Here is a 26,608-nt window from a genome sequence, read left to right on the forward strand (position 1 = left end):
ACAAACATAAGATAAGGAAAAAATTTCAGAAAAAATGCTAAAGGAAACATTTTTTTATTTCTACACAAAAAAATAGCAATTGGCCATCTATCCCCACTGGGTTGGGTGGGTTGGCCAATGTAACTTGGGAGAGATGGCCACATATTGTAAATGAAATTGCTCTAGTAAAACGTAAAAATAACAGAAAACAATAAATAGTTACTTAATATTTACTTCTTCTTTTTAAATGCGGTTTTACTAAAATTTTGGCAAGCGTATGCAAAAGAAGAGCAATTTTCGTGGAACCACTTCCGGCATATTATGCATTCCAACCAATTTTTTTTTTTCTGGTCTTGTTGTAGCTTCCCCCATACCCTGTACATTCAGTTTCATCGATTTCTAAAATGGCATCACTTTACACTTCAAATTCGATTCCTGTTTCGTCCTCTTCATCGGAACTTGGGGAAGGTGAGCGTTTTCTTTTTCGGACAATCCTTTCTTTCAGAATTGTCTCTTTGGGGATGGTATTTCTTGTTGGTTTGGATTTCTTTGCAACTCTGTTTTTCACAACAGCTATGTGCTCGAGAGAAGTTAATAAAGTGACAACAGACTTGGCTCGTTTTCTTGCAGAGACGACAGTTTGGGTGTGGGGCTAATACGATCTCAAATTTTCTTCGGTATAATTTCCGCGGTTAGTGTTCTGTCTTTTATGCTGAGTTGGCATTTTTCTGCAGTGAATTGGAAACTGAGCCAAACTATAACAGAAAAAAAGTAAAAATAACTGGCCATCTATCCCTACTGTTTGATGGCCATCTGTCCCGAATGCTAGAGAGAGATGGCTATCATGATAAACATAACTCAACGCGTACTTTTTGACAGTTTTAGAAGTTAGGATTCATTAATGTATACTGTACTTTCCTAATATGTAAAAAAAACACTAAAATTTCGACAGCATTTTATATTCATTCGCTCAGACGCAATATGCAACTATCATAAAATTTTTTGTTGAGACGATAATGTTTTTATTCTCTGAGTTAATTAATAACGCTTTGACGCAGACTAAAATGAACTCACTGTAGTCAGACATGAAGGTTCATCACTGGAGAGGTCACGCAGTGCCGTCGGACGACATTTCGGTTAAATTTCGGCTGTTGGCCACCTCTACTGATTGGCCATCTCACCCGACTTTACCCACGCTACACACTAATGTAAAAAGAGAATATGTCTTATTAATTGTAAATAGCTGATTCTTCTTGACTTGGGAAAGAATGAAAATGGCAGCTTTCAATGGACGATAAACACAAATTAAAATTGATTTGGTCAAACTTTGAAATTGAGATGAAACAGCAAATAAATATGAAAACTTCAGCATCATTTTTCCAAAATATTTAATGTTTTGTTATATAAATTATTTGAATTATTGAAATAGAACGGTTTACACTTTATTTTGTTTGATAGTTCGAATAAATACAAGAATTCTAGGCAAAAAACCAGTGAAGACAAAAAACACGAATAAATGAAATATGTGATTTAATAAATTTAGTACCAGGGCAATTATGTGCAACAAAATAAGGAATTAGCGAAAACTGAGGAGGAAAGTGGCACAAATAAATCAATTGTAGCTATAATACAGTTGATTATTATTACGTCCAATTGTATTCAAAATAGAAATAATACCATATATAAACATAATACTAGAATCATCTGACACAATGTAGATTAATTATAGCAATGGAGAATCTACCACGAACTTCTTCCGCCCATTACTAGCATTTGTGAATGACAATAATTTAAATTTTAAAGCAACAAAATGAAGTAAATTCAGAAATACAATCAAAAAATACATCATGAATAGAAAATTGAAGTTTTCGCTTACAAATTTTATTTTGAATTTCAAATATTTTGTTTTGTTTTTAAAATTTAGTCAATTCTTTACGTAATACATGAACAAATAACTTTTTTTGCCTATTTGCTTGAACACAAAGAAAACAGAACAATACGTCATCAAGCAGAATAAATTTTACTTTGAATTTTTGACAAGAAATAGTTGGTATTTACAATAAAAACGGTATCTAATTTAAATTTATACAAACGAGTATGTTAGGATTTGTCAAAAGATCGCTTTTATTTTGAAATAACTTCATAAATCTCGGCTTTATTCAACTTTCAAATTACAGCTCAATCAAACTGAGTTCAATACATATGACACAAGCACCTTTTCTAAAAATAATAAAAATCCCGAACCATTCAAAAGGAATGTTTCCCATACACTGAATTCAACTATTCAATTAGTAAATAAAATGAATATGCAACTTAGCAAAACAAACTCCTTTAAACAACCTTTTTCGTAGCATTAAATACGAAACAATGGTTATGAGACATAGAATTTGTTACCGTTATGATTGTGGCAGCACTCTGTTGAAGTTTTTAAAGTCAATCAAAGGAAGAATTGCAAGTGTCAAAAAAGGGCAGTTTGTAGGTTCCGTGTTACATAATGGTTCATGAACAGTCCGAGGTATCGTACTTAGCTTAGTGCAAGGAAGTACTTGAAACAACACAAGAATAGGATAGCATGTGATTATTACGTCAGTGAGTCAAAGTTTTAAGGAATTTCCCATTTCATTTTCCACTTTAGGACCATTATTCTACAGAATTCAAATACTAGTGTTGGATGCAGGTTGATTGGAGGACCGGGTTGATTGAGGAGAAAGGATAGCCATCACATTTGCATTTGTACAAACTGAAGAATGCTTGCGAATAGATCCGAAAAATATAAGATGAAAAGAACGAGACTTAAAAAAGGTTTCCCTGATAAATCTGTCTCGACTGAGTTGAACCATTTTTAGAGATATTTTTCAATACAAAATTTGAAGTAAATATTCAATTTTTTTTACAAAATGGACTTTCTTAAATTTTCTCAGTGGATTTAAGCTTCTTTTTCAGACATTCAAGCCAAATTAACGGCTATCGAAACCTAACAACACTAAAGCAGTTATACATTAGCAACATTCACACAATACTAAAGGACGTTAGTGATGGCTCACCTGGACAATACAGCTATCTGAAGCAACAAAAGCTCTGAATCACTGAATTCATCTTTAAGACCCCTACTATACATCTTTGTTTACTATAATAAGCATACTCTATAACACAATTACTGACAAATATAAAAGAGAACTATATAAAAAGAAAATCACTTATAATTTCAACCAATAAGTCGAAAAATCGACTAAGGAAAAATAATATAGTATCCTTTTTCTTGCTAACTGATCTTAAGTGTACAAGTGGTTTTATTCATCGTTTGAATAAAGTAGACCACACAGATCACGGCGCAATTTTAACAGTTTCTAGTAGGGTCTTATTTTTTTTTATGTTCTCAAGAAATAATAGTCCTTTAGATCTGTGGACCTGCAATTTCCAACTATGGCTGGAATACAATGAAGTTAACAGTATTTTTGAGAAATCGCTAATTTTCTTTTTTAAGACTGATTACTTTAAAAAAAAAAACAACCTATAATTTAGCAACTGAGACATTTTTAATAAAAATTACTACCATGTAGAAAACTCGACATTATTAAAGATTGAGCAAAATAGTTGGGGTAAATTAATGTACTTTGGAGGTAGTTGATCTGGGCAACAAACTGGTTTAAAAGGGGACAGTAACAATGGGATGGCCGTTAAGGTAATTCAGTCAAAAATATCAACACATAAAAATCAATTTGTTCTTAATTATGTTCAACAAATTAGTCAGATAGAGAAATTAGATTTTATAACGAAAAAATTATCATCATTACAAAATCTCCGTTTAAAAATAACAATTTTTTACAATGCTCTTCAACTTGGGGAGACTCTTCCAACTTTGTAAGAACTGTGAATTGAAACTGCCGAAACCGCATTTAAAATTGAAACCTATTGGCAATCAAAATTATTAAATATTTTCGTGTCCAGTCCAGGGATGATTGAACAGAATGTAACATAATTCAAGATTAAGTGTCCATTGACAGGAAAAATATACGGTAGCTGGTCTACAAAATTACGCTAAACTACAGTTAAATAATTTTTTATTTATTCAAAATGAAAATTTCAATCATCTGGCGAAAAGCTGGCCAAAAATTGTGAACCATAAAGATTATGTCTTTAAATAGTTACCATTTATAATTCGAGTACTGTGAAACTAATAAATCGCGGCGTCCTCGATGAACTTTAAAATGTTTCATAGATTTCATAGATACTGGAACCAAATTCTATAGCCCAATCACTTCTTGTGGTGCTAAGTGAGAAAGCAGGAAATGTTGCAATAACGACTGGCGGAGTAAGCCTGACCATAAAACAGAGAGTTCTTAAGAGACCAGGACACACACCACCATGTCCATTTGCAAAGGAGTTAACTTGTTGCGTGTTTCACGAGAACCATTAGCACAAATAACCAGCTATAATATCTTAATTCGATCAGGTCAAAAGATCGACATAATTGACCTGAGCACATTCTGGATGTAGTTTCATTTCAAGATGAGGATCGAAAGCAGATTAAAAGTGCAATCACTTCCTAGAAATCACAATCAAATCGCACAGATCTCAGCATCATTATCAGTTTTTGCAAATCATGCCATCAATTGAAAAACTAAGGCGTAACAGAAATATGACAAAAAAACTATTTTTACATAAATTAATTAAAAATTACAATGGAATCAGGTTAAATTTATTTGAATTTCAATCAACACAATTTTAAACAGTAACTGTTCATTTAAATCAAAGCAAGAATGAAGCTTTTCACTACTTATTTTGTAGGAGTTGTGCACGAATGAAAAGGAAAACCATACTAGAAGTTTCACCTAATTGTTAATAAAGTAATTTTCTGCTCTAAAACTCTGCACAACTAGGCCGCCACACAATAAATACATACACAATGTTATACTTTATAAATGAATTTTCTTAAAGATGTTATAAATAAATTAGAAGATGCATTAAAACTCAAACATACTTATTTTATTTCATTGTGAAACTGCAATCCCGAGGAAGAACTAATTTTACCTAATTCTCCAATATGTTCAAAAATCATATTGACAGAATCCATTGGTAAAACTTAATTTGAACTCCTGAAGAATTCAGGGATTCAACGTTAAGTTGTCCATGATCATATATTGCTTATGCGACGTATGCTTTGTAATATTAATCAGGACTTCCTGCAAAGATCCCTTAGATTCTGGATGAGAACTCACCGTCAATTTTTGTTAAGGATTTTTTGTATCAGCTGCTGGTTCGAAAAGAGAACACTGTTCGAAGATCGACCAAAAATGTTCCACCATTCTCCAATGACAGCAGATGGTTGACGGGTCGAAAATAGAAAAATAAAAGTGTGAACACGATTATCACGAGATTTTCCACGATCCAGATATATTCAAAGTATTGAAAAAAAAACCTAATTAATTAATTATTCAATACTTAAAAACTGGTCATTACACTGAAACGAAACATTTAAATCTAAACCCATTTTTATCCTCAGAATGGATTAAAACGAATTTTAAAAACTTATTCCAATAAAAGCCATAAATTTAAGTGTGGCTCAGAGAAAATCGTCATTTTTGCATATTTTTGAAAAATGAAAAATTCTCCAAAAAAAATAATAAAATAAAATAACTGGTATACCTTTGCTTGGTTGGAATTTTACCTACACACTCATTAAATAATACATAAAAACGAGAATTGTAGATTATAATAAAAATGTATTTTTAAAGAGCAGCTACCCATCCAAGCTCTCTTTTGGTGAGCCCGAATTAGATTTCTCAGAACAGAAGGTGTTTTAAGCAAAGCTGGTGGTTGACGAACATGGGTTAGAACAAGCGTATATTTTGGGAAAAACAAATTCCCGAGTAATATCTAGAAAAATCTCAAAAAAAGTAATAACTCTGTTTAGTAAAATCCTTCCAATTTTGGGAATCTTAATCGCTAAGTTACAGTTGGATACCCTGGTGGAACCCAATTGAAATACTAAGTATTAACTTACTACGATAAAACTCCCAAACTTTATCACCTTGTATCTCCATTATACAAACAGCTAGAAAGCTGCAATTGTGTACAATTTAAGAGGTAGATGTGTAATAATTGTACATATTTTCAGATAGTTTTCAGTGTAACTTTATGTTTGGTAAATTTCATTTTCGAAAAAACGATTCTCTGTTAAAAGTAGATCAAAATGCGCACAAAAGTTTTGTGACAGATTAAAATTGTAAAATTTCTCTTTTGTGACATACTATAAGTGTTAGAAGACAATCAATTCTATAAGGAGATAATAAACAAATTTCGTAAAATTAGGATGAACATCGCGGGACATAAATTAATTTAGGGCGGGCAACGTGCAGCTCCGGGCCATGGGTTGGTACCCCTGATTAATTTTTGTGATATTCCTTCCGTGATTTCCGAGTTCAGACTATTTCTAATTTTTTTTTTTTTAACTTTGTGAACAAAAAAAGAGGTAAGTAAAAAAAGTATATATATTTCTGTTTTTTTTTGCTATTTAGAAGAAGATACAATGAGGGAAAACTACAAACAATACTCACTTTTATAATCAAATGTTACTTCTTATAGAGCAGCTGTTCCCAATATTATTTCATGGTGCCAAAAAAAAGAACCACCGGAAATATGGGGCTGCAATGAATTGAATGTAGAAATCAATATAGCATAGCAAAGGGTCAATACAAAAGACTAGGCGATTTATAGTAGGTCACAATCTTCACAAAGGTTGTTGACTTCTTTATTTTTAGTTTTTGTAACTACTATGTCTAGACGTTTTTTTAATTTTTCCTAAATGAAGTTTAGCTGCACCAATCAGCGATCCAAAAAATGGGCTAATTAGAAGTATAAACTTAAAATAAAGATACAAAAATAGATAATTTTTTTAAGGTCAATAATATATTAATATAAGTTTTCCCTATGCAGCCCTAAAGTGGGAGCGAACTAGGAATAATTTCAGTGAACTAGACGGTTCTGCGAGAATCTCGTAACTAAGCGGACCTAACTCTTTCTTCACGGAACTATGCGGCTCTCCGAATATCGCTAACTAAGCGGACCAGTTACTTAATAAAAAAGAACTGGGAATAATCTTCACAGGATTTTTAGACTAACGACAAAAACACTAGTTCAGTGATGGCGAACCTAAGACCCGCGCAAGTTTTTTCACTGACACACAATTGCTAGGCAACCATTTCTTTTTTTTACGCGGGTTGGTTTAGATTTTCTAATTTTGTGGATAATTTATATTCTATCTGTATTTTTTTCAATCACGCATTGACACAAAAGCAATTTAAATGCTATCTATAACCTTCAGTTAGATCATTACAGCTCTAAAACGCAAATGACGACAAATGCTTTTGTAGTATTTGAAATAAAGCCAAAGAGTTTACAAAATATCAAAAAAATGTATAATTTTACATATTTCATATTTTGTTTGTTAAAAAATTCGACAACCCGAAGCAAATAACCATATTTAGATTTTTCTTCAGATAAAACACACTTTTGTAAGGTTTTGTTCAGTTATGTTTGTAAAAAGAGACTTCCATAGCACTTGTTTCGTTAGTTTTGAAAATATTCAGTTTAAAATGTTTAAACTTAACTTTTGTGCAAATGGGCATTTGTGACCCAAGACCTAGTACTAAAAAAAAAATGAACAAAATTTGACCCACTTTCAAAAAGGTTCGCCATCCCTGCATTAGTTACTATTTAAGACACGAAGACGATATGAAAGGGAAGGGATTAGCTATGAGGTTAGCATACTGGAATCCCACGCGGAGGTCCCGGGTTCGAATCCAGCAGCTGACCCTTAGATTTTCTCTTCCTAGGAGCTTCTTACAGCTCACTGTCCGGTGATGGACAGTGTTGTCTGTAACGAGAGAACAATGTCCGGAGGCCGGCAGTGCACTGAAAAAAGCTCCGGGCGCCAATAACCTAAGATGTTGACGCGCCTTAAATCATTTAAAAAAAAAAAAAAAAAAAAAAAAAAGACGATAGGAGTGATTACTGCTATGTAGGTAACAAACAATATGAGTGTAGTTGTAGTGGGTGTTTCTTCCTGACAAATCTGTTCAGCCCAAAACGTTGAAAGGAATTTGCAATGCAAGCGATTTATATGGGTCTCCAGTGGCCCTACCAAGAAGCTTACAAACATTGGAACAGTTTTCGGCTTTGTCGGAGTAATAAGTAAATAAACCCGAGTGGAAAGCTAATATTGATTTTTTTCAACTGTCTTTAGCTAGACCTTCATTTTTACCCACCACTGTCCTGTTTATTTGTCCATCAACTTCTTTTTGGTATCATACTACAGCGCAATTTAGCATAGCCATAAACTGATAGCTCTTTAGTGGGCAAAATGATCATTTAGATATTTCATACTTTCTTGAATTCTCAACTTGATTACTAGTAAAGCAGCCAAGATATCTAATAAATAACACATTAATCAATTATTATCCTTCTATTATGACTTTAGCAGTAAAATTATTACTAAATTGCCGCTAGTTCTGTCTAAAAAAATTGTGGCCAGTTTTTCTAGGCTAACCGAAGATATTAGGCACACCTCGAATTAACACCGTTAACTCCCTCAGCTTCTGTGTCTTAGGAGCCGTCGGAGAATCTCGCCAAGGTATATAGTTAACGGTAACTTCTTTTATCTTCAAGAGATTGTGTTGCTAGAATTATTTTGCAAAAATTTTATCAAAAACCTATCTCGATAAAGAATAGATAGAATTGTATTCTTGGCGATATGAAAGCATTTAACATAAATGAAAAATGAAAATCCTACTTACAAGAGAAAAAAAAATTCTCGATTAAATTTATATAGTGAAATGAAAGCAAGTTAGCATTAAGACAAAACTTCTATTAATGTGAAAGTGGGCAAAGAAAGGATGGAAAAATTTACAAAGATGTCTCTGATGGCCTTCTGAAAATGTTGTTACTATTTCTAGGTAAGGCTAAAAATTGTGTATCGGATACCATCTTTCCAGATAGCAACCAATCGATTTTCTTTGAAACTATTGATAAAGTATTCATAGAATGACGTTTTCCTTAATACGTCATCTTCATCGTGCTAACATCAATACTTAAGCAAACGTAAAACTCAGTAATGAAGAGAATTTTAAGTGTTCGACAAGGGAATTGTCTTTTAGTAACCAGTTAAGAGTTGGAATTTAATTTTAAAAATCCCCCACAGTGTGCTGAATTAAAATCAGACAATGACGTGTATACACGTCGAAAGCAGGGCAAAAACAACCAAAAGTTTACGTCATAATAGACACTGCTATAATAGACTTTTTCTGAAATTTCTGGGGCTTGAGATTACAGAGCATTCTGTGCTCTTTCAAAATCTTTCACCGCTTCACGTATGCATTGCTCGTAGTTAACTGGAGACGCATGAGCTTTTACAAAGAAGAAAAGAGCTTTGAATTCTGTGCAAAATGAAATCATGCTCGTACTGAGGTCTGGAACCTCTATCTAAGATAAAAAATGGCTTTGCACAAGGGTTGAGAGCTTTTATTTGTGTGCGTAATTCCCAATCTCTAATGCGGAAACCAAACATGTACCAACCTCTTATAACTTGGCTGGCTGGCTCCCTCCACCCCTCACGGTATAAAATACTTGGCAGTTCTACTGGTAAGATAAAGGAAACATCCCACCAAATAATATTCTTATTGTATTTTATTAAAATTTCGACTTTTTATAGTTAATGGCAATTTTATATTTTTCACAACGAATATACCTACACGTCGAAGGACCGTAATAATGATTTGGTTTGACGTGTAACACTAAATTTTGTTTTCATGATAAAGATAAAATATTTGTCGAACTTTGGATATTAGAGCATAGTTCTTTTTTTATTTAACCAGAACTCTTAAATAAATACAGTAAAAAGTTAAGAAATTCAATTTATGTAAAATAAATAATCTCTACATTAAAAAAAAAAAAAACAAGAAGTGTATTTCTCTATTAGAATTCGCTGGTAATCGTATTTATTAGAAGTAACGTTTTACTTCGTTCAATTTCATTAAGTAATTAGGAAATCGAGAAATGAACACTGGACGTGTGCAGTTCGCAACAGGGAACTAGGTGCATACAGAAAGACCGGAAATGAGTCTGTTGCCATTGCAGCAATGTTGCGAATTTTCCCAAAAAAAGGCCACCACTAACCTACTGTTCTCGTCGCATTGACGGACGCCTGCAGTGGGTTAACAATAAATTTTAACGTCATAAACAAAAAGGACAATGCAATTTCAGGCCAAACCAGGCCTAAGATAACTCTTAAGATAGATAGTGGACACTTTTTTTAATTTTTTTTGGGAAAATTAGCTTTTAGCTGATCTTCAAGTCAAAAACCTTACACTACATAAGAGAGCTCATTGGTGGAAACCTTACAAGTCCGTCCGCGACACCTAATTGGTAGTTGGACGTTAAGCCCCGCCTGAAAAAATAGGCGATTACTTTACTTTACCTTACAAGTCGAAATATTAGCAAGGAAATCGTTCTTTTCAGATACCACAAGAATGACTGCTCCCAATTTTTTCTAGAAATTTCTGGGAGAACCTAGGGCAGTGATTTCATGGATCCAGTAAAAAATAAATCATTATTTAGCAGTGCATTATATTATACATTATACTCCCTTTAACAATAATAACCAATTACGTCTGTTCGCTAATTTCGACTTACTCTACTGTGTAGAACATCTACAATCACATCGCTAGTTTTTCCGGGTACATTGTTGTTGCAAACCAAAAACCATTGGGCTATTCAATGAAAATGATAACAATAGGCACCAAAAAACTCGTAGCGACTACAGATCAATCTGTAGTATTACATAAGACAAAAGGAAATGAAAGATAAGATGCATCTGCAGGAACTTAGTGTTTCATCCTGAACTGTGCAACCAAATAACAATAAAACTGAAAAAGAAAAAAAACTTCTGAACAACCGACTAATTTGTTTACAACAATCAACTAACTGAACATTCCAACCCATGATCTCTGAATAAGTAAATTAAGCCGGTAATCAGAACTCGAGTGGAGGAGACAGCTCCTATTGTAGACTATGTCAAGCAAGCGCCAGCCGTTACTAAAATTCTTGAACGTCAAAACTCACTAGCGAAGCATTTTTCCACTACATTCATATAAAATATCAGTATTTTAAGACAATGTGGCTGGGATCATTAGTCTTCATATACTGGTTCGATTCTAAGTGACACATGTACCTCGAAATAGTCTAAATTAGAAAGAAGCAGAAATAATTCTGTAACATATTATTCCGAATGCCTTAAAACAGCAGTGATACGGGTAAAAACCACCTACCTAAACTTTATAGCCAACTTCTTAATTTCGTGTTTAAATAATTTAAATAGAAATGCAAAGTACTATATTGGTATGGAAGCCTATACTTGTTAACTAGATATCCATATTTAGTAAGGACAAGTTTTTTGAAAATATAATTAATCAATGTTGAAAATGTTGGTAAATTTTAATGCAATTAAAATGATGAATTAGCTTTTAAGAAAACTCAAGTACATATTACGTCACCAAAATTAAAATGATAGTATAAGAATCGGAGGATTGAAAAAAATAATCTACAGTTTGGATGAAAGAAAGCTAAGGATTGGTTTAGATTCGCGAAGCCAAATATCGTAAAGTTTTTGCTTAGAAAAAAAAAAACCTAATATTTCTTCACTTTCAAGTAGACATGCGGTCAACTATTAGAGACTGAATTGAAGTTCAATGAAATCGATTATTTGTCTGCGACCGATTCAACTTATGGACCGAAAAACCGGCAGGAACATCCATCTCCATTTTCCATCTCATCTCTAGTTCCACAACCTCTTCCGTGATGTAATTCTTTGAACGATATACCTCACTTATAATCCTATTACCGTTCGTCGATCTAAGCGCCTTCTTGTTTGTTCGTGTCTCATCTCAAGAGACACTCTATTTAACTGTGATGGACAAGACATTCAGTAATTTATTTTATATTTAATGACAAATCCAACTCTAATTCAAAGATCATATTATTCTAAGTAATGACTTAATAGTAGCATTTTCGCAAATATTAAGTTTTTTTTTGTGTTTGCATCAAAAGTGATGATTGGATTGCCGTCAATCACCACCTGCCTCGATTTGGGAGGAACCAATTCAACAATAGTCGAAAATGAGGCCAATTAAATCAGAATCTTGGGAGAAGATCGTGGTAGAAATAGAGGAAAAATTGCATTTAATAAGAGTACCTCAGACCCTGAGAGTTACTGCCATCAACGCAAATTCTAATTCCAAATCTAACACCTTCCAACGCGAAATGAAGATTATGTTCTGCTCCGAATGGACTCAATATAATGAACTAACTATTAATTATGAGTCTCTTCGGGTTGTTCGCAGAGGAAGATGTTTTACCACTCTACCAATAATGTGACAGAAAGAATGAACTGCCCAGCGCACACTTGCTTGACAAATGTATTAACAAGCTCATTTACGTGTCGACACTACAGTTTGCGGATGAAAATTATTGAAATACAGAGTGGAAAAAGGTCACGAATGAATTTTTATAAAAGATCTACCCCAGCGTAGAGTCGGCACTACACGATATGCAGACGTAATCTGATTCAAAAATACTCATGATGGATTACGAGGTGTGGCTATTAAATAACGAGACATACATATTTAGTTATTATCACCTTCAGTATATACCACTCCCCTACCCCTACAATGCTCCATGCAGATTTACAATTGTTCGAAACAGTGCTGGAAGTCTTTTTCTGTCAGCTCCTGCATGACGGGTGCCGCTTTTTCTTTCACAGCTTCAACGGACTGAAATCGTTTTCCTTTAGGAGAACGTTTAACTTTAGGAGAACAGATAAAAGTCACATGGGGGCCAGGGCAGGAGAATAAGGCGGATGACCTAAATCTAGGATGTTGTACTTGGCTAGAAACGTCTTGACAGACAATGCAGTGTGAGCCGGCGCGTTGTCTTGATTGAGAACCTATGACTTGTTCTTCCACAAAGCGGGCCGGTTTTTCCTTACTCTTTCACAGAATTGAGCAAGCACCTCACGGTAGTAATGTTGATTAATTATAATCGATATTTTCATCCGTCTTGGACGTGGAAGGGCGACCCGGGTGGTCATAATCTCCGACATCTTATCGGCCATCTTGGAAACGCTTGAACCACTCAAAAACTCGCGCATGTAATTAACATTCATCACCATAAACTTCTTTTAATAAAAGATAAGTTTCAGTAGCGGTTTTACCCAGTTTCATGGGAAAATTCACCACAATTCGTTGCTCTACTACATGTGTAAGTACCATGTTTTCGGCAAAACGAAACTAACACCTCTTACACAAAACGACGGTTCCGGTCAGACAGATTTCTCTAACAAGCACGTGAGACGCTGCAATCGAAAGAGAAGGCTTTACGCTGCACAGCTGTCAGTCGTTAGGATTTGGCGCATGCATAGTTCTTCAGCATCAGTCTCGTTATTTAATAGCCACACCTCGTTAATAAGGAATGGTCTTTAAAGGACCATTTTTATATAAGGCACAATTTTTGGTCCTACGAATAAAGTACTCGTAGGGTTGAATTTGTTGCTAAAATTCCGAGTTTTGTAATTCGCCGTCCGGACATGGTATTTCGGGACAGCTAACACTCCCCCCACCACTGGTTAGAGAACAATAAAAAGGGTTATGAGAAGAGAAAATCCCGGAATTTCACTATCTTGTTGATTAGCAGCGACCAGCGGCTTACTTTAACTTCTCAAATGCTCCTAACAGCTAATGAAGTTGCACGAGTTTTATTTGCTGGGTCAAAGACCAAGGTAATTCCAAAAGGGATATTTACTTTGTCATCATATAAAGATGGCCAGTAAAACCTCTAAGAGGATGTACGAATAAAAAACATTTTAGTAGAAGTAGTTTCTTTATTAATTGGACTGGAGTTAATCAAGATAACAGTGGGTCTCAATTGACGGAAGTGCTGGCAGTCATTCTTTTTTTAGAAATACTACAATTACGAATCTAGTTTAATTTAACCAAATTTTCTTTACAATAGTTCTGGCATGTTAAGTAATATTTCTAGTATGACAAACTACAGTTTTTACTTCACGGATGCTGCTCAAATTTATAAATTTCATTTTGTTGATTTTACTCCCGCTGTGAAGTTTGCAGATTTACCTGAGATATTTTTTAAAAGCTGGCCTATTTTTTAAGGGACCGTAAAGTCAAAATCTCAAAAAAGGAAGCAGACTCCCTTTCTCCAATATAGACTCTCGAGATTTTCCAACACAACAGATCAAATTTTATTCATTTAATTCTACTCACTTCTCAAAAAAAGAAAAATCTATCAAATTTCTGAAGAATAAATTTCATTCTAAAGAAACTAAAAACAGATAAAGAATCCAATTTAACGGTTAAAAATAAAATGATATGCGAGTCAAATTAAATTTTAGTAATATTCAATTAATTATGTGATCGAATAAGCATCACTGAAAATGTAGGATACTCTTCAACAATACCGAAAAAGTATTAAGTGGAATGAATTAAAAAGAGAACGTAACTTGGTAAATTGTCATAAACAGAACAGAAAATAGATAAATAAATAAAATGTTAAAAAAGTTAAAAATTAGATTTGACATAACTGGACAGAAACACTAAACAGATATACATTTAACGTACTACTGGACACAAATATTTATATTCTTGAGTAAATTTTCTTAATAAATGTACATAAGAAGTGAATAGTAAATATAGATATATGGAAATGCTATTTTCAAAGTTGAACAGTAAATAATGCAATGAGGATGGCTGTAGTGTTAACGAAACGAAATTGAATCTTTGTTACTTTAGGTAATCTTCGACTATATAAACATTTTAAAAATAACAGCAATTGGAGAGAGAGAAATCTCTAGGCCCCTCTTAATACCTGTAGTAGTAGAAGCAGATAGTTTTGGGTGAGATGTATAAAGAAAGAAGTCTCAATTTATCTACAGAACAAATTTCTCATTCCCAAAGGATCAGACGTCAAAACTTCCTGCTTACAAACAAAAAAAATAAAAATAAGTAGACAAAGAGAGAGTGATGGCTAGAACGAGAGGAAAAAAGGATTACAGTTGGGGTTAGTACTGAGCCAGCCAACACAAAACAGAACATAGAATAGTAAAGATTTATTTTAATACGATGAGTGGCCTTCAATATGCGTAGAATACACGCAGTCCAATACTGGAACTAAACAGAACTTTATACAAAAACAGTGAACAGACAATCAGATTTTTTAAAAAAATTAAATCCTCTAAATTCTTTGTTTAAACGGCTGGCAAATTAGACAAGTTTTGTTAGCACTCAAGGGGACAACTTTGTATGTGGCTGTTAATTGATATAAGCTAATTACAGATACACAGATTTTGGGCTGAAAAACTAATATTGGGTATGCTAATAAAGAAGGTTCCAGATTTAGGATGTAAAGTTTTACTGTTAATTTTTATTTTTGAAACGGGTGTCCTGGATGTATAAGACCAAGGCCACGATGAGCCACCAACCTGCACGACAAAAAGCCGAAACTCTTACATTCAATATTCATTATAACTCTTTAATCTGTCCATCTCGTAACAGTTTCAGATATACTACAGAGGCAGGTCTAAGAACCCAGTCTCTTTATGTTACCTCCACTCGGAAGCCTCTCAAACAATGGGCATTGCACAAAGGACAAAGCAAAATGTTCCTCAGAGCTTTTTAACTTTATTTGTTGCGCTCGAAAGGCCCTTAAGCTTCACGGTTTTTACTATAAATCTCTTCGAATGAGTGGAAGAGTTAAGTTGGCGTCACTTCATATTTATTTCTTGTAACTCTCACCAACTGATTCTGGCGTAGTAGCCATCACGTATTTTGAGCCTTCGAAGAGTTGGAAACACAAATTACTTCACTACTTTATTACCGGGTAAATCATCATTATTTCTTCTATATTCCTGCAAACTACGCCTTTTATATGGAAGGCCCAGAGGCGTCAGAATAAGAGGTAGGCCAAGAATGAGATGGCTTGATGACGTCGAGGGGGATTCGATGAAAATGGGTATGCGAAGGTGGAAGACTGAAGGCTCTCGATAGAGCACAGTGGAAAGCCTTGATTGAGGAGGACCTGGTCCTTTTAGGACTGTAGCGCAAAAGAGGTAGGAAGGATCCCTACAAAAGTTTTAATAGACACCCTGGTTTTAGGCTTTCAAAGGAGCCTGATTGTCAGAGGTAATTCTTACTTCACTTGTTGTCCTAGAAACCGCAATGCTCTGTTTGAAAAACAGATGAAGGCCTCAGCATTGATTTTCCCATTATTAAAAACTTAAATACTACTTTTTAAACATCGAGATGAACTGCTCGATTATATTAATTAGGATGCAAAATAATTCGTACTACATTCGCTTATGATGAACATAATTGATTCTTTTAAAGTTACACTGAAAATAATAGATCAATCAAACGATTAGGGCGAGCTGGGTGGAATTCCTGCTGAATAATGCACTGAACGGATAATACGTTTTTAATATTTACTGATAGTTTATTGATTACATTTGTTAATTCTAGTTGACCGGCATATAATATCAATATCTCTAATGAGTCGCAATTTTCTTAAATTTTTTTAATCCTGTCATTAAATTTAGAAGGCAAATTATTACTGAATAATTTAAGGAAATGTGAGGCCCTTTAAAAAAAAAGGTACGAAAAAATTTGTAATTTTCATAAACAGGCAGACAGTACTAAACACCATGATCAAAGAGACTGGGAGCTATTGAACTTAGGGACCTTAAACAGTGACTTCATAGAAAGCTGCATAAGTATGCTTATCAACGAATTAGAGGACTGCAAGTATACTGGGAAATGAAGTGTGCAGAAAAGTTAGCTCAAAGGACCTTTAAACAGCGAACCCTTCGAGGAGAATTTGGAAATCAAAAAATGTTAAAATAGAATGAAGGAGGTCACATATAAAATTTTCTGATAATGGTATCAGGAAACCGATAGTAGAATCATAATTTCAATATGTTATTTTTTTTTCACCCTTCAAAAACACTGTTTATTGTACACAAACAATTAAAACCAATAGTGTTCCCCTATGATAACAAAGCAATCAATCAATAGTTAAATAAAGTAAGACAACTTAACGGAAAGGAATTTTTAAAATTGTCTAAGAAATAAAGGTAAATATTGCCCCCAAGAAAAGCAAAACGAAAGAAAATAACAGCTGTCAAGATACACCCCAATCTAGATAAAAAGAAACTATAACACTTTTTAAATTTACTTACTACAATAATATTTCCTCTAGAACAGCCGCTCACAGCACAAACCTGGTACCAACAAGTATTTTTAATTTTTAAAACAAAACAAGATTTCGAGAAAACACTGTATACAAATAAGAGTTTAGTCTAAGAACACTAGTTTAAACACTGTTAAGAATATGGGAGAAAAAACGAAGCAATTTGAGATTAAGCACTGTTGTTAAGGTAATGAAAAAAACTAGTTAAACTTTATGTATTGTAATAATGTTAATAGCTATTTTACTGCATTTTTATAGTGAATAAAATAACAAGAAAATAGAATTAAATAACAGTTACAAAACAACAAGAAATGCATTCACATAATAAATAGCTTGATATTTGTGATTTTATAGTTCCTTCTTATCAGAACCAATGATCAGTTCGACTACCGCATACAGATATTAATTAATGCTTACAACTTGTAAGTCACAAGTAATAAAAATATCTAATTATTATTTCTCTCATAGGCCAATATTAGTACCTTTTCCAATTTAAGCGTCTGAGCATCAACGGTGAACTATTCGATGCAGATAACACTACTGTAAATTGCACGAAGCTCCTAAGACCGTTGGATTTAAACCCGACTCTTCTTGTGGGAATCTAGTTCTCTAACCACTAAGTTGATCCCTTCAAATTAGTACAATTACTTAATTGAACTTTATGAGCCATTTTTTACTAATGCTTCAGATTTAATATTATTCAAATGAGTAAAATTTAAGATTGTATTGTATATTTTCTACAACTTCAAAGAGTATAACTCGAAAAGACCTTATTAACGTTAGTGTTCTGTCTGGACTTGAGAAATTGAACAGTAAGTTAGTTCGATCATTCAAAACTCAAAGAATCCAATCGTTGAAATCCTAATTCTTTGTCCTTTATGTTTCAAGTCAAACAACATGAATACTTGCAGAGATTAACAGTAATTTAATGCGGTTGTTTTATCTACCATAAGCAAACGTTGTTGGCTAACACAGAATGGGTTGGTTTAAATGGAAACTTATTGAAAATCAAGATATTATTAAAGAATGTACTTCCATTTACCACTCTTCTTCAGTTTCTTTAATAGCCAAGAATCAGTTAAAAAATAATAGGCAATAATTTCCCCTTTTTAATGATAGAAGAGCAACATTTTAAAGTAAACTGTAATACTAGTGTTAACAACCTCAACGAAATACTCTAAACCAGGGGTGAGCAACCTTTTTAATCAATGGGCCAATTTAAATTTAAATTTTTTTTGGCGGGACGCACATAGATTAACTCTTATTAATAATTTACGAATTATTTATTAATAATTACGAAACTTCGTACGAAACGCATCGCGTCCGTATTGCATGTTGAACAAGTCACCGACAAGTGTGTATCTCGTCACAAAAAAATCGCGCAGACGCGGCGCGTTCGTATTGCATGTTTAAAAACGTCGTCGACAAGTAACTCGCCATAAAAAAATATGTAGGTTTAGTATGTACGACCATTTTATTATAATTAATTTTATAACAATATATTGATGGGAGAAAGTCGATAAAATAAATTCAATTTTAGAAATGCTTGGCGGGCCGCGTGTTGCTCATCCTTGCTCTAAACAGTAGCCAAGTATGAAATATTGAATTTAATTCTATCTTTTTTGTTGAGCAGCCATATTCTAGTTACAAACGTTCTCTAATAGTTAACGGATCAGCTTTTGTGGCAATGTCAGCAGCAATAGTGAACACTTCATCTGTACAGTACACAGTTCAGCGATCACAAACAAGATTCTATATTTTCTTTCGTTCCCTCTTACTCTACCATTTTTAAAACTTTATATTCTAATATTTCAGTTCATAATTAAGAGTTAATAAATAAATGGATAGCGTCATTATTCAAGACATTATTAAATGGGATTGGAAACTATTTGTGATCATATTTAAAAAAAAAAAAAAAAACTGCAGTAGCAATCATTATTTTTGTAATTTTAAATTGCATATTTTTGATATTACGAGCATTTTATACACTGTAGATGAAACTTGCAGAACAAAGTCCCAGCATACAACGGGATTTGGCACATTAAAATTGGGAGGAATTAAACTTTATAATTTTCTGGAATGTTCATCTGAGGTATATAAGACGTAAGAAAGTAATCGAAATAAGAAAACTATCAAAGAGCTACTGATTAAGGTACAAACTATTCAAAGCTAGCCAATCCAGACCGTATACTTTTTAAAACCTACTGAATCTGAAATTGTAGTGTTAATTATTTTTTGCCTCTGATAAAACAAATTCTTCAAAAGTGGTCTCCCCTAATGTCACCTGAAAAATATAAAACTAAATAGTAAAAAAAATTGAATAAAGTGAAAAAAATTACACCCAAAAAAAGTTGAAGTAGAGAAGCCATTTTTATTACGTTACTTAAAAACAAGTATAGCATTTTCTATTACTATTTCTTTTGTTCGCCAGTATAACTTGCTCTTCTAGTTGCGCTTATTTATTACGAGCAACATTAAAGGTGTTTAAAACTAGCTATAAAATTTGCATATCTTTAAAGAAGGAAGTACACTTTCATATTAAGTGTTCAACAAGTTCCTACCATTACCAGCAATTTTATTTAGTAAAATTCACGCTCTAATTTATACGTACATATTAAAAGTGCGTCTCAAAAAAATAAGAAATTAAATAGAAGGAGCAAATGACCATAAATTCAACAGGTTAACCAACCTTTGAACCTACGAACTGGTAATATTTTCTTAGTCGTTCAAATTCTGCTTTGCTTAGCGCAGTAAAACGCAAAAACATTGGGCTATAAAAAAATATATTATGCTGATTAAGCTGTGAATTACAGTCAAACTCATGGATGTTTTAAAAAATAACTATACGTTAATACGTTACGAACAGAGATTGAGAAGATCTGAAAACGTATTTACCGATGCCTGTTATCGTTGTCTACAAAATAATAATAATAATTGTTTACATATCTCAAGTGACAATATTAATAACTCTCCTTTATAATAAACAAACCTACGAATTACTTCGAACTTTTATCAAAAGCTCAGAGAAATGAACAGAAAAAACCATGAAGCACAAAATTCACTTTAAAAGTAGGCATTATGCACAGGAGACCCTAAATAAAGTGGGTTTAAAAGAGTAAAGCTTAAACTAAGACAAGATAGGTTTTTAAAGGCTAATATCCAGTGTAGCTTAAAACCATGTTTACTATTGGTCTACCTTTCGCATAAAATAGGACAATTTTATGCTATTTAGTATTTTTGGGGAGGGGTTCATTTTGCAAGACACTTTTTTCCTAATGAGTTGAACAAAATAAAGCCGAAAACTGAAACAATATTTGGAAACGTTAACAAATCTTGTGATTAAGACTTCCTTGGAGAATCGAAACGTTCATTATTAGTCAAGATACGAAAGTTTCTAAAAAAGACTTGCAGCAAGTCGTTGTTTTAAATATAACCCAAAATTAACAACTTAATAAGAAAAAAGTGAAGACTGGACAGTTACATGTTTAACATTAATGCAATTTGTAATAAACATTATGGGTGATAAAAATTGGAACGATTTGCCACCGAGAAATAGAAGACTGATGCAGATGAGTACACGGGATAAACGTCCGAACAGTATCCAGGCGAAAAATAAAATAATTTGAAACTTAAGAATAACTGACCATCAATGATAAAAAAAAAACTATCAAAATATTTGGTTTTACGTAAATCTTAACTGCGTATCGTCTTCTTAATTAAGAGCTCTTAATGGGTGATAATGGATTAGTGATTAATGACACAATGATTGTCGAAATGTGCATAAAGAGCGAAATGGTCTTGCCGAAAAAAAAAGTAATTGAAAATTACTGACAAATATCCTAATACATTATCAATTTAAAACTGATGAAACATTTATTTGTTATTGGGGAAAAACATGATAATTTAAATTTAGAGATAAACACAAATATTGAATATCGTCTATCAAATTCCTAATGGAAATATATTAATATAAAAAATAGAAACCAATATTCTTTATATACTTACGCAAAGTAAATTAAAAATTTAAAGAAATATTATTTTTCGTATAGAATGATTGCAAGGAACTCAGTAGCCAACCGTACTACGCTCACAAGGGTTAGAACAGAACTGCTATCAGTTGTCGGCCGGCTAGTTGTATACAGGAATTATACTACGATGGTTAACGAATTTTACCGAATGATACCGTATATTTACAGTGTTCTACTTCTTATCAATAACATCACGGTCACTTGTTCCATTCATAATCGTAAATAAAAAGTTAGTAGATGTTTACAAAAAAGTACTGTAATAAGACTGACATAGTTTAGGTTGCTGTGTGCTTGTTTTATTAATTAGAAAGCTATGTCTTTACTTAGCTCTATTAGGAGCTTGCTACAATCAAAATTTTCAATTTATACATTTTAGGAAGAAATATAAATTTTGAAACCAGAAGATTTGAGGCAATCTGCGCAGAGTGCCACCGCGACCGCCGGATCCTTGGGTAATGCTTGGAGACATTTAATCCTTAACTGCCTTTGAAACCATAGGAAGATTTGAGGCAATCTGCGCAGAGTGCCACCGCGACCGCCGGATCCTTGGGTAAAGCTTGGAGACATTTAATCCTTAACTGCCTTTGAAACCATAGGAAGATTTGAGGAAATCTGCGCAGAGGTGCCACTGCGTCCACCGGATCCTTGGGCAAAGCTTGGCGACATTTCATCCTTAACAGCCCATGATTTGAGCACTAGAGAGAGCACACTATTGAGATTCTGTGTCCTTCGTGGAGTTTACAGGATGGTAACACATATGTATGAACAAAATATGTTTGTGCAAAAACATTTATGAATTTTCTTATAATTCTAGAAAAAATGAATTTATAATAACTAAAATTTCGTTTTCTCGTTTATTTGTGCTTTAATAAGAGCATTACACTGATTGAGAGCATCAGAAATTTCATCCAGAAGTCGAACTCATAAAAGAAAGTAAAAAGTACATTGAACTGGATTAAAGCAGATGATCGTCACTAAGGAAATGAAGCTGAAGACGTGCTAGCAAAAGAATCAGATAAGCACCTAAAAGTAGAGGTATCCTACTGTCTAGAACAGGGTTGGCAAACGCGACACCGCAAATCAGTGGTCAAAGGTCACGAAAATCTTTTATTATTTTGTAAATATCTTGTTTCCTTTGCTCTAAATGACTTTTAACGTTATTACAAAAGCAACTAATTTTCTGTAAAGTGGCTCTTGCAGTGTGTAATTTTCTTTAAGATCTAAATTTTAACAACTCATTTATTTCTCCTTAATATTATGTATAAGATGGTATGTCCGTACAATACACTAAAGTGGTACCTTATCGGCAAGACTGTTGTCCTAAAAGTAAGCATTATCTTAAAATTAAAAAACCTTATTAAACCGCCTTAAATAAAAAAAACAACAAATATTTATCAATTAACGAACTAGACTAAATTAAGAGAATTGATGCACATTTTGTGTTCTATGTAGGACTGTTCAGCCACTTATTATTTTAGTAAATCAAAGATATAAAATATATTATTTCAAAAATTTAAATAAAAAACAAAAACTGTATAACGAACAGGTTTGCTAATAAATATTGAGCCCAGTCAACGTAGGTTCCAACCTCGGAAGATCGGTTTTGGCATTTTATAAGTTGGCTCAAAAGTCTCATAGAATCTCGTGTTCCCGTCAACGGAAATCAGTGGGTGAAGGTCAGGAAAATCGGTTCGTTGTAAATATCTTGTTTCCTTTGCTCTCAATACAATTCAAGTTATAACAAAAGTTGTAGAGCATAAAACTCTCCACAAATTTGGATAATTGCAATTTTTCATACATTCAACCGTTCTTAAGATAGAGCGCGAAGAGTGGGAGGCGATTAGCCGTATGTATAGTAACGTTAGGTCAACTGTGTAATTCAGTACATAGTACGTTTTATAAAGTTACAGAAATATATTTATTAAGAAACCTTATAAACCTTAATGTACCTATATATGTATATATAGGTAACAATGTAAATGATAGTTCAAAATGTTAAATCTTCCAAAGTTCTTCACCAATTGCATTGAAATTTGGGCTCAACGTTGCATTCGAATACGGGCGTATATCACATACCTATTATACGTATGTATAAATGTCACATCAGTGAATAAAGCACCATCTGTTGGACATAAAAAGAAATATTTTATGAATCCATTTCAATAATACTGATTGCATTGTTAAATTGAATGTTCATAGTTTTCAATGTGCAACAAATAGCCCTGAATCCACCTGCACCAACTTGTAACTGCTTTCTTCACGTTATGTCAAAATGATGCGTATACGAAAATACTGCTGTATTCGGAAGTACTTAAGTGTTACACATGGAATGCGAGTAGAAAATCTTTTGAACGACGCAAACAAGGATAGAGAGTCGAATGACAACCTGGCAATCAAGATGAATGCTTCTTTCTTAAACAAGCATGGTCCAAAGTCTTCCAGCAATGACAAATTAGGACAAGCATGTATTATAATAAACTAATGCTCTGTTAGAAACAGGCACTAAGTCAATGTGTACACAATATGACAACTAGTGCCGCAAGTAGTAGTTCAGAAAGTAGGGTAAAATACAAAAGCTTCATTAGTTTTGCTGGAATTTCCATAATTTCTGCTTCTAACATTGTACTTTAATGCAAGCGTATATTATACCCAGTAGGTCGGCTAGTTTTGGTTGTGATCCGTAAAAAGGGAAAAAATACGAACACTTAAATAGTTTAGCTGAAATTTCCATAAATTCTGTTTCTAACATTGTACTTTAATGGCACGACTACACAATACACATTAGGTTGGCTATTTTTGGATGTAGTAGTTCAGAAAGTAGAAAAAATCCCAATATCTAATATTTGTGCTGAAATTTCAATAATTTCTATTTCTTACATTGTACGGTTGGTTTAATTTGAGGAGATTCAGAATAAAACGGTAAAATCCACATCCAAATCAAATTTATGCATTGTTAGCAATCATATTGTCCGTCTGCTCTCCTTCATCTCCAACAGAGTTATTGGAGAAATATGAATCGCACGTGGCTGACGATATTTTTTGGTCGAATACGCAAGGAAAATTCAAATATGAAAAAGGATTTCACAGCAAAAGTTTACAACGAAACCTTGATAATGATTGAAGATTTGTGCTTAGAAATCGCGAACAAAGTTCTCTATCATCGTGAACACAATCGCCGAATCTATCTGCTGCTTCGTTCGAAGTAGAATTGCATCGTGAAACGATTTACTCAGCTTAACCTCTTTTCACTTTGGCATGCATAAACCTTGCATAGCATTTTTGGGCATATTTTGGTTGAACAATATCGTTTACATGGGGTCTGGTACATAAGTAATGTACACAAAAACAAAAAACATAAAATTATTGCGTTAGGTAGGTTTAATGGGCTTTCAAAGTTTGTACGAAGGTTGCTTAATACATCTGGAGCGAAGTACTCACAAATTGGCTTTAAAAAAGGCAAGGAATCTTTCGATCTATAATTTTTGGAACGCTTCAATGCAGATGAATACTTCTTTCTTAAATAAGCCCGGTCCAACGTCTTCCAGCAATTACAAATTTGCACAAGCATGTATTATAATAAACTAATACTCTGTTAGAAACAGGCACTAGGTCAATGTATACACAATATGACCACTAGTGCCGCAAGTAGAGGTTTAGAAAAAAAGGAAAATACAAAATCTTTATTAGTTTTTCTGGAATTTTGGTTTCGAACATTGTATTTTTATGCCAAGAGTATATTATACACATCGGGTCTGCTAGTTTAGTTTGTTATTATTTATAGAATTATATAATTATTATAAATTATAAAACATTATTTTATAAAATTATTTTTACTATTCAATTTTTTATGAAAAATTAGATCTATCGGATGTTAACTCTATTAAAAATACATTCCTCGTACATATTTGGAATTTAAAACCTTATTCTGGGATTAGTTCCCTCCCTCCACCCTAAAAATGAAATTTTGCCATACAACAAAGCGTACTTACTTTTAAAAAGCAACATTCTGCGGAGAAACAACTCCAAGAAAATTGATGCATCAAATCGATACGCGTTACATCAAATAAAAATAAAATTTTAAAATATAAAAAAACAATCTCATGCTTTGATATTTAAAAACGAAAAAGACAAATATATATATTAACTGAGGGAATTTCTTGTATAGATAGCTACATATACAGCTTGTTACCTCAGTTCTAAACTTATAATTCCACATATATTAGTAGTAATTGATAGATCTGTAATTTTCTAATAAGTTTAATAATTTTGAAGAATTCTTCCACTCATTAGATACACCATCTGTAATAAGGTTTGTTGAACGAATTACGTAATTTCATTGTAACCATCACCGTTCCTATATAAAATTTTAAATTAGATACAGAGATGTCCAAGTTTTATTAACTGAGGTTAACTTTTTCTTTTGACCTAATTGGTCAATTAAAACGATTTATAGCTTTGCAGTCAGTCAGCCTATAATTAAACTTTTCTTATTGCTGGAAATAGTTTCCAATTTTCTAAAAAAAACGCTCCGCGTCACAAACTATATTTAGGTAAGTATCCAACAATGTATCAATTATGATTCAGTCATTAATAGCTGACCAAAAACAAAAGACACACTATTTATGAATAACATTTTTTTGGATTGCTATTATGCTTACCTCGCGGATATGCGAGCATAAACAACCTTACAAAATCGTAACAGTGCTTTAGAGGAAGTTGATATGGGAACTCACCATATGTAAACTGGTCTTTCCACCAAACATTCACATCCCGTGTCATGTGTGGGACAGCAGTATGATTCAAGAGGGTATGGAAAGAGTGGAGGGTACCTCTCCTTAAAACTGTCTTGTGTCTTCATCCATCAAACCTTTCAAATGGTTCCCAAAAAGTTTTACTCAAGAAATTGGAATCGAACGAAAACTTACCAAACCAACAGACCATATTGTACAGTTTTTAATGCTTAAGAGCCGATGAAATCATTATAAACAAAAGTTTCCATAATTAATTCTACCACTTTACTATCTACATTTAGCATCTTAGTACAGAAGAAATAACGAATAATGAGCGCTTGCTTTCTAAGTTACCAAACGAAGCCGGGAAGCCCGAACGGATGGTGAAAACTTCCTTTAGATGGAAGAAGAAAGGGCGACAAAGTGATGAAGGACATCCTATTAGAAGAGAAGCACATGGTGACCGTTCTGTATACGTTAAATTAAAGCTATTGAGGCAAAAGTCAAACATTAAGCATTGTGGTACAGCTGTAGCCGAGCGAATTCCCTGGAGATTAGTAGTAA

General features: G+C 33.2%; 1 protein-coding gene across 4 annotated transcripts in view; it reads right to left on the bottom strand.

Annotated features, from left to right (window-relative positions):
- LOC141449200 (uncharacterized) overlaps window positions 1-26,608 on the bottom strand; it is a 180,490-nt gene that overhangs the window by 113,716 nt on the left and 40,166 nt on the right. For 2 of the 4 annotated variants that reach the window (XM_074118375.1, XM_074118378.1), the window contains exon 1: window positions 21,292-21,416. The exons of 1 other annotated variant lie outside the window; for it this stretch is intronic. The gene's annotated coding sequence lies outside the window, so the exon portion shown is untranslated. Of the gene's footprint in view, window positions 1-17,275; window positions 17,318-21,291; window positions 21,417-26,608 lie in introns of those variants that run through there. One more of the 4 variants, XM_074118377.1, reaches the window with a different exon arrangement.

The sequence above is a fragment of the Rhodnius prolixus genome, unplaced genomic scaffold (genome assembly GCF_049639745.1).
Source record: "Rhodnius prolixus isolate KJV_2025 unplaced genomic scaffold, Rpr scaffold_2, whole genome shotgun sequence".
Taxonomy (NCBI): Eukaryota; Metazoa; Arthropoda; class Insecta; order Hemiptera; family Reduviidae; genus Rhodnius; species Rhodnius prolixus.